The sequence below is a fragment of the Balaenoptera borealis genome (assembly GCF_965194805.1).
Source record: "Balaenoptera borealis genome assembly, chromosome: 8".
Classification (NCBI taxonomy): Eukaryota; Metazoa; Chordata; class Mammalia; order Artiodactyla; family Balaenopteridae; genus Balaenoptera; species Balaenoptera borealis.
In genome coordinates, this window is record NC_138865.1 from 97,319,204 (window position 1) to 97,328,812 (window position 9,609).

General features: G+C 42.4%; 1 pseudogene across 1 annotated transcript; it reads right to left on the reverse strand.

Annotated features, from left to right (window-relative positions):
- Positions 1 to 4,578: 4,578 nt before the first annotated feature.
- On the reverse strand, positions 4,579 to 8,389 carry LOC309634277 (large ribosomal subunit protein eL37 pseudogene; annotated as a pseudogene). Its single transcript has one exon. The product of its transcript is annotated as a large ribosomal subunit protein eL37 pseudogene (transcript).
- Positions 8,390 to 9,609: the final 1,220 nt, after the last annotated feature.

Below are 9,609 nucleotides of genomic sequence, written 5' to 3' on the forward strand. Positions count from 1 at the left end.
TATCTAATAATGATGCGGCTGACTTTGCCTTCTATTCCAAGTTTAAGCTATGGTTGTGTAATGTAAATACAACAGTCCTTTTCAGGCTCCCATTTTCCTCTGCCACATAGCTGTAGGGATTGTCAGGCCCCAATGGAGAAGCTTTAATGAGGTCTGTGGGTCCCAGTCTGTAGGTCTTGAGTCTCTCAGTGTGGTTTATAATTCTGTCAAGAAGGCAACTCAGGGACTTTCCTGGTGGTGCAGTGGTTAAGAATCCGCCTGCCAATGCAGGAGACACGGGTTCGAGCCCTGCTGCAGGAAGATCCCACATGCCATGGAGCAACTAAGCCCGTGAGCCACAACTACTGAGCCCGCATGCCACAACTACTGAAGCCCGTGTGCCTAGAGCCCATACTCCACAACAAAGACAAGCCACTGCGATGAGAAGCCCATGCACCGCAATGAAGAGTAGCCGCTTCTCGCCACAACTAGAGAAAGCCCACGTGCAGCAACAAAGACCTAACACAGCCAAAAATAATAAATAAATTTATAAAAAAAAAAAAAAAAAAGGAAGGTGGCTCACATACAGCTGCTGTCAAAGAGGGGGAGCGTGGTGAGGGACTGGCAAGGAGAGTAGTTGTATGGAATTTTGGCTGTGTCTGTCAACACTGTAGTCCCAGCAACCCTACCTAAGGGATCTGATGGGTGGGGATGGTGTTACAGCGCACAGACCTGTGGAAGAGCCATCACTACAGCTGTTAAAAGAACAGCAGTCTTAAGTCACGGTCAAGTAGCTATGTGTGTGTTGGGGACACACAGAGGTATATTGTTTCAAAGGCTGGGAAGAGTGGGGTAGGTCTCTGTGCACTGCCTTGGAAGGTGGTCCAAGGTATACTTTAAAGTGAAAACAAAAATCAGGCTTAAGAACATTCTGTAGAGTGCAATTCCATTTTTGGTGTAAAGAAAATTACATATGTTGTAGAGTCATAAAGAAACACCTAGAAGAAGATGTACACTTAACTGTTAAAAGTGCTAACCTTGCAGGGCAGAGAGAGGGTGGGAGACGGATTTTTAAAAAATTTTGTGAGGTATATATTTTCCATTTTTTTCCTTCTAGATATTTTCTGTAGATCTCTTCTTTTGTTTTCTTTGTGTGTTTCTATATTGCTTGAATGAAAGAGGATTGCTTTTGTAAAAAATACCAGAGCTTTCTAAAAGGAACCCTATGTACTCTGTTTGCCTTTATTTTTTTTCTTAAGAGTAGGTTTTAAAATTATAAAACTAATACATTATTGTAAAAACTTAAAAAGCATAAAATATTATACAATGAATTGTAGGTCTGCTCACCACCCCACTTCCCAGAATTTCTGTGCAGATACAACTGTGTATATGCCAACATGTCCCTTTAAAACCACTCACATACAAATGGGAGCCTACAATGTTCTGCACTCTGTTTTGTTTTGTTCTTTTTAAGTTAGTAGAATTTTTCCTATAATGACATATGCAGATTATCATATGGTTGTTCCATGATTTACTTACCAGAAACTTAGGTTATTTTTGTAAATTATATATGTGGTATATACATATAACAATATGGTAAAATGAGGCTCTTTTAGGCTCAGTTTCTTTTTTTTTAAATATTTACTTATTTATTTGGTTGCGCCTGGTCGCCCTTCCCTATTTCCTCTTTATCTGGTCCATCCGGAGGAGGCAGTGAGGTGAGGGGAGGGAGTAAGGTGGAAGACAAAAGATGACCTTGCTTTTCTCCCCTACAAGTGGCATCCACACTAGAAACAGACTTGAGCTTCGGAAGGGTCTGAGCCAACGGATTTGAAATGAAATTTATTTAGAGTTCTGATAAACACACTGGAGTGTGCTTTGAAATGACAGAGACTTTCTGTGAATGAAAGGACCAGGTAAATGAATTCTCAGGGTGAGAAAAATAAAGTTGCATTCTCACTGCACTTTATCGAGTCCAGCTCATTCGATGTACTTTGTGAACATGTGTTATTTTATATGTAGCATACATTTCTACAAATGGAATTTCTGTACAAGAGTATATTTTAAAGTTTGATAGATATAGTCAAATTGTCCTCCAAATAATTTGTTCCCATTTACATTTTCCCAGTGATGAATGAAAGTGGTGTTTTCTCAACACGTCCTTTCTACTCTATAAGTATCAAACATTTTAGTCTTTGCTACTCTACCAGGTTAAAAAAAAATGGCATTTCATATAGAGATATTTTCATTATGAAAGAGATTAAGGTTGTATTTCTTTTTTTTTTCTTTAAAGATTTTTTTTTTTTTTGATGTGGACCATTTTTAAAGTCTTTATTGAATTTGTTACAATACTGCTTCTGTTTTATGTTTTGGTTTTTTAGCCACGAAGCATGTGGGATCTTAGCTCCTTGACCAGGGCTCGAACCCACACCCCCTGCATTGGAAGGTGAAGTCTTAACCACCAGACGCCAGGGAAGTCCCCTAAGGTAGTTGTATTTCTTTTTCTGTGAACACCATTGCAAATGTCCTTTGCTATCCATTTTTTTTTTTCCTATTGGGTTGTTGGTCTTTTTCTTATTAATTTGTAAGAACTCTTTACATATTAAGGCATTAACCCTTGGCCTATCATATATGTTACAGATATTTCTCTATGTGTGTTATTTGCCTTTTGTTGTAGGTTATTATGCATTAATGAACTCTCAAGTGTGTGGGTGCTATTGTATAGAATGAATACAAATTTACCTTAGAGTTCTCCTGAATTAACAGATTTTTCTTTTGCCTTTTATATTTTCTCCATCAACAGATGCTCCAAGCCTATATAAAACCATGGCAAGCAAGGGATGACCCTTGAGGTCAAGAGTTTGGGAACCACTACTCTAGGCTCTACTGGTTCTACCTAAGCTGTGCCACCCAGAGCTGAGCCCAGCCCTCCTGGGTTGAGTTCAGCACTACGTCTCTTGTGAAGCCAGAAATCATTAAATTTCTAGTTCTTTATAAGACACAAGCCACAGCATTTCAAGGTGGGGTCAACAAAAAGGAACTGGAATGTCTCTCTTCCTCTCCTCCTTTCTCCTTTTTCCCTTTGCACCCCCTCCCTTCCTCCTTTGCTTTTCTCTCTTCTCTAGCCTCCTAAAGGGGAGACATAAGGCAGACAGAACCAGTGGGAGGGGAAGGTAACAAAGAGGGAAGGCTCTTGATTGTTGAGATGAAGCCTCCACTCTTTTGCTTGGCCTTCCAGGCCCTTCACATCCGGCCCCCCTCTCCTCCTCTCTGTCCTCCACACCCTGCCTCCAGCCACCCAGTCTGTTAGCCCTGCTTGGCCTGGGGCAGCCCTCTGGCCTTGCCACCAGCTGGTTTCTCTCCTGAGAGCTTGCTTCCCCTTCCCCGCCTGGTGTACTTGTACTTTTCAAATGTCACTTCCTCTGGGAACTTTTCCTGGCCCCATCTGAGTTAGCCTTCCCTCCACAAGCTCTCACCTTCCTTACAGCATTTACCATGTTATTCCACAGGGCTCTGGTCTCTCCCATCAGAGAGGTCTTTGAAAGTAAGAACTTGCCTGCTTGCCCTCTGGGACTGACCCAGTTCTTGGGACATGGTAATGGGTTTGTCAGTGTTCATTGAATGAAACTTTGTTTAAAGGGCAAAAATGTGTGTTGGGGAAGGCGTCATGAGCATGTAGCTGGAACAATATCCTTCCCACTGGTGATGGGGTACCAGAGAGCTTCACCCCATGCCAGCTTCTCCTCTTCAAGTCCTCACTAGAGACTGGCAACCTTGACTAAGTCCTGTGAATTCATACATAGGCAGTACTCCTACTGGGCAGAGGTCAACCACTGACCTCCAGCAGAAACCTCATCCCCTTTATCACACAAGGGAAGAAGCAGAGAAAATTCAGAGTCATGGCTATTGAGCTTCATCCCTAAGAAAAGTCTGTTTAGAACAGTGGTCCTCAAACTTTGGCCAGTGTCAGAATCACCTGGAGAACTCTGGTAAAATATCAAGGTCCAGGCCTGATCCGACTTCAAGGACCCTGGGCCTCTGAATTTTTCAGTCACTCTCCAGGTGATTCTGCTACACACCAGTTTGAGAAACACTGGCTTAGAGGAAGTGGACTAAGGCCCCCTCTGTTATCCCCAAAACATTCTTCCTTCACTGGCTACTAGGCCAGTCTCTTCAAATACTGTTTTCTGCTTGTGTTTCTTCCTATAGGTTGAATCCAAAGTGGTTGTGGGCTCTTGCTTTTTCTTCTCCTCATGCCCTCCCCTACCAGGTTTCAAGCAGAGTTTAGTTTTCATATGAGTTATTCATTATCCACAGCAGCATTATTTGGTGCCCACTACATATGCATGGAATGACTACATATACAAACAAATAAGATAGTTTAATCAGGAAGTACTCATGAGTGTCTATTTGGAGCAGTAGGTTAGGCACTAAGGGAAATAGAAGCCATGGTTCTGCACTCGGGGAGCTTGCTGTTGGGTTGTGTACACGGAGAGGGTGAGCTGAGAGTCAGGTGTCACAGTCCTGCTGGTGACTGTGTGTCACTCTGAGCTCCAGTTTCTTCAGCCCTTACATGGGAATAATAACACTATCAATAATATCCATCTCCACAGTTTAGTGCGAGGACTAAATAGAACAAAGAGAGTGAAAGTGTTTTCTAAACAAAACTTTAAACGTAAGATACTGTCACAAAGAAAAAACAACTTGGCGAATAAATTTTTAAAAAGTCTCCAGCTCTCTCTAGTCTACATTTTTGGAATTCTTCCCCATAGGTATCAATTTTTAATCAGAGGTGGCACATTTTGAGACACTGAGCTGTTCTTTCCCGTCTTAGTTTCCAAGCTCTTGCAGAGATGTGGCTAGCCATTGGTGGATTCCTTTGGGACATGTTGAGAGGGGATGTGCTCCAGAAGCCTTCTCTCCTTGCCTCGTGGTCCAGCTCCATTTGTCTTCTGCTGATTCGGAGCCATCACAGATGCCGGTGGCTCTCCTTTGTCTCTGAGTGGCATCAGGAAGGCCACACTCAACTTTTTTGATGTATTTGCCGTTAGCAGAGCATCACTTCCCTTTTAAAAGAAGAAATTATTCTCTATCAGGAAAAACGTTTTTTTGCTAACCCTTTGGATGGTTTGCGCAAATCATACAGAAACAGACCACATTTTTCTCAGAAATATGGAGAAATAAATTCCAGGTACAGTTCTTGGCTCGTATTACTAAGCCCAAACATTTATTCGTGCTTCTTAGCTTACTGAGAAGCTAGCTTCTCATCAATTTCTCACGATCACCTTTCAGAGGAGCTTGTACTGTTATCCCTCTTTTACAGATAAGGAAAGTGAGCCCCAGCAGGGAGGTCAGGATCTCACAAGATCTCACAGCTAAGAAGATATTAGGATCACCCTTCCAAATGGGCAAAGAAAACGTTCAGGATGCTTGAGGAACCCAGCGTGCTTACACACCAACAGCTAGGATGTTTCAAGAGTGAGTCTCACCTGTTTTTGTGTGTGAGCTCTGCAGTTGTCACTCCCCAAGGATTGCTGAGAACACCCGTCACATCTGTCAGCACAGCTCCCATTACAGCTCGTAAGGAAGGGCCTATTATGGGGTTGTTAGTCATGCACGTGTTGCTCTTGGTGATCAGCTCAATACAAACCTCAGCCAAGAACCCAGCTTTCCTCACCAGTCTCGTAACTCGTGTAAAATGTGGAGTGAATTTTTCCTTGGTTGGGTTCCCTGCTCATGATAACATTTCCTTGACTTCTGAGTTTGTACCATTTCCTTTGGGAAGGCTGCTGCCTTGGCCATTCAGATCACTTGATGATCTGATTCTGCTGCTTCTAATTCACATTCTCATCAGTTCCTTTCTCTCTGTGTCTGGGCTTCTTTCTTTTTTCTGCAAAATTAGAGCTCCTGTTGAGTCATTTCCTAAAGATCTATTAAACCATCCTTCCTCTCCACCTCCACATTCACGGTCTTAGTCCAGATCTTCTCCATCCATCCTCTAGCCAAGGATAAGTGCAACAGCCTCCGAAGGGTCACCTGGCTTCCAATCTCTCACCTATTATTAGTCCACACTTATCTTCCTAGAATGCACGTCTGACTATGTCACTCCCCTGCGGTGGCTCTCCATTGACGCATGATAAAATCTATACTCCTCAGAGGGGCCATCAGCCAGATGACTGTAGTCATCATTCCCCAAATTTGTCACATTCTTTCATTCCTCCCTACCTTTGCCCACACCCTTTCCTCCCCAGGAGTGTCCTCCTCTCTCTTGTTTTTTAGGAGCACTTCTAATAATTTCTCAAGGCTCAATTTTTATGCCATCTTTTCTACGTAGCCTTTTCTGATATCCCTAGTAAGAATGAATCCTTTCTTCTTTGTGCCTGCATGATACTTTATACCCGTGACTCAGTCATTCCTTTTTATATTTATTGCCTTATCAATCAGTTATTGAGCAGAAAATACATTATCAGGCAGTGATAATTCCAGGGAAGGGGTAAGGGTGTTAGGGAAGTGAGTGATCTATACAAAGACATCTAAGACTTTACCTTTACTCTTAAGGAACTGCTGGTTGGGACATGAGACACAGAAATCAATAACTTTAGTACAGCTTATTAAAAGATTTGATGAAGATGTGAACAAAGGGTTGTGGGATTACGGAGAAGGCGGCAGACTAATTCTGAAAATCAGGGAGGGCTTCACGGAAAGGTAGACAATTGAGTTGGGCCTTTAATTTATTTGTTCAGATTTATTAAGGACTTGCTAGCTGTCAGAGACATTCACCTATGAGTTACATGATGGGCGAGAGAGAACTTGGCAGTGAGGAAGGATGCAGAGAAAGCAATTGCAGCAGAGAAAGGAGCCTGGGCAAATGCATAGACTTGTGAAAGGTCATGGAAAGGGAGGGATTTTGTGTGGCTAGAGCTCAGGAAGCACTGGGAAAGAGAGAAGAAATAAGGCTAGGAGAGTAGGCACCAGACTGTGAATGTTTGTCTACAATGACGGCGAACTGTTTGGACTGTGTCTCTGTAAGGCTTGTTTTGTCACATTTCAGAGTGTCTCACAGATAGTTATGCCCTATGCTGTCTCTTCTACTACACCGTGAGCATCTTGTAGGCAGAGGCCATAGCTTCTAAATCTTCAGGACCCAGCTCATTGTGTGGCATATAATAGGCACACAGTTAATCTTTGTTGAATTAATAACTTTAACTCCATAACTCTCTTTAGTAGGAGCTTGGTGTCATGTGTTTTGAGATTTATTTATATTTTGGCTACTATTCCTCATGAGCTGCTATGCTGAATGGGACCCCTCCAGTGTTAATTTATAGGGTAAAGTTTACAGGTTAGATGGACCCAGAATACATGTCACCCAAGGCAGCCTGAGGCAGCCAAGAGAGCCTGCATCATGTTTAAGGGGAGCCAAAGCTGTGACTCTGGGAAGACTAAGTTGAGTATCAAGATCAAGTGTAAATGTCAACTCTCAAATGTGAGTAAGCATCAAGAGGCAGAAAGGGGAGAAGTGGGAGGGTGGAGCATAGTGCCAGGATGAGTGAGGCCAAGGGGTCCGGAACCAAGGAGGTGACCAAGAGGAAAGTGCTGAGGCTCCTGATGGGTGGCATGTGGTACCTGATGGATGGCATAGAAAGCTAAAAGCGGGTTTGTTGCTCAATCATCTTGCAAATATTTCCAGATTTTTATTTGCTTCCGCAGTTATTTCTTGATGAAACTAGTGGTCAGCAGATCTATTACAAATTGGTCCCTAGGTACATTCCAGAGCCATTAATTTAAACTGTCAATTTGAATATTATAGTTTTAATTTTCAATTTTTTCTAATAAGCAGTAGAATGACTTTTTTGTTTGTTTGATTTTTAAACCAGAACATTTATTGCATGACTAATCATTAAGACGAACTGGATGCTGCAACAGCTGCCCTCTTGGGTTTAGGTGTGGTTCCTTCACAGAATCCATGCCTGAATGTGCGGTCTACAATTTCTAGGTGCCTCATTCGACCAGTGCCGGTGGTATTTCGTCTTTTAGCTTTAGCACTCCAGTTATGCTCTCTCTTTCGCTTGGCAGTGTAGCCACATTTGCCACAGGTCGACTTCTGAAGGTGGTAGGCCTTAGAGCCACAGCGGCGGCACAACGCGTGCGTCTTATTCCAACGCTTTCCAAACGATGACGTTCCCTTCATCATCTCGCTTCTGCTGCTGAGACCAAAGATAGAATGACTTTTTAAAACAGAAATTTTATCTGGAACCCAACATAGAACTCAAGAGGACATAGTGTAAACCTTCAACAATTAGTGGAGAATACTTCACTGTAGAACTCCTGGAGATCTCAGAGCAATCCTAGAACTCTGCAGAGCTCAGATAGAAAACCACAGGCCTAGAGATCAAGGTCAGTTCTCACACATCCTTAAAAGCTTGAATTTAAGAAACAAGTGTCTGAAAGTACGATGTTGCCTTCCTTCTTGCAAATGCATCAAAACTTGAAGGATTTTTTTAAAAGCATTTATCCCATTGCTGAATGGGAATCAAGGCAGTTCTGGGTTATTTCTTCAGAAAGAAATGGGAAATTTGGGTTCTGTGTTTTCATTTTTAGTCTTTTCACATCACTCCATACCCTTACCACAAAGTGCAGTATGCACTCCCTGTACAGTAATGCGTGAGACATGAGAATGGATCACCATGCAGACCATGAACTTCATTGTCCATTGTGTTGTGAGCACACCTGATAGGGTGGGAAAATTCATTTATTTGCAGAATGACTTACTTTGTGAAGGATGCTCACAGAAGGGACCAGAAAAGTGAGCCAACAGAAGGAGAGGACCCACCCAACTAGTTAGAGAACTCCAAGAAGTCTCTTTAGAGTGTTGAGGCAGCAGCAACACTTGGAACCTATGGGTTGCATCCATCAGCTTGCCCAGAGACTTGAAAGTAAGAGAAAAGAGAAAGATCACATAGTTTATTCTGAAGGAGCCATACAGAATCCTGTTTCTCCTGTTCTACTGCTAAAGGCTTTCCTGGATATGGAGAAAACCTAGTGATATTATTTCCAGGCTATGAAATAAATAGACACTGGACAAAGATCTTTCTTTCTGACTTGTAAAGTGAAGTAGAGAGAGCATAGGTTTTGGACTCAGGATCCGTGTTTTCCAGGTTTCAGTTCCAGTATAGAGCCTTCTTTGCTATGTGACCTTGAGTTTGTAACATGGGTTTCCTGTGCCTCAGTTTCCTCCTATGTACAGTGAAAATGAGGGTTCCTTTAGCCATCAAAAATGTGAAATGAATGAGACATAGTTTCTATCATCAAAGACCTCCCAATTTGTCAGTGAAATACATTTCACAAGAAGTACTCTTTCTCTCCAGTTGTGGGATAGGAGACTTCAAACAGGTGATGAGACTTAACTTGAATTTGGGGGGGATGAGTGCCAGTGTGCTAAATAAATGAAGGGAAGGAACATTTGGGGGCAGAAGGAACAGCAACTTTAAAGCACAGAGATGGAAAAAATTCACAATATACTCTAGGATCTGTAGCAGTTGGAAAATGTTGAAGCATGGGTAATGTGATAAATAAGAGAAGAAGAAGGAGAAGAAGGAAAAGAAGGAGAAGAAGAAGAAGGAGAAGAAGAAG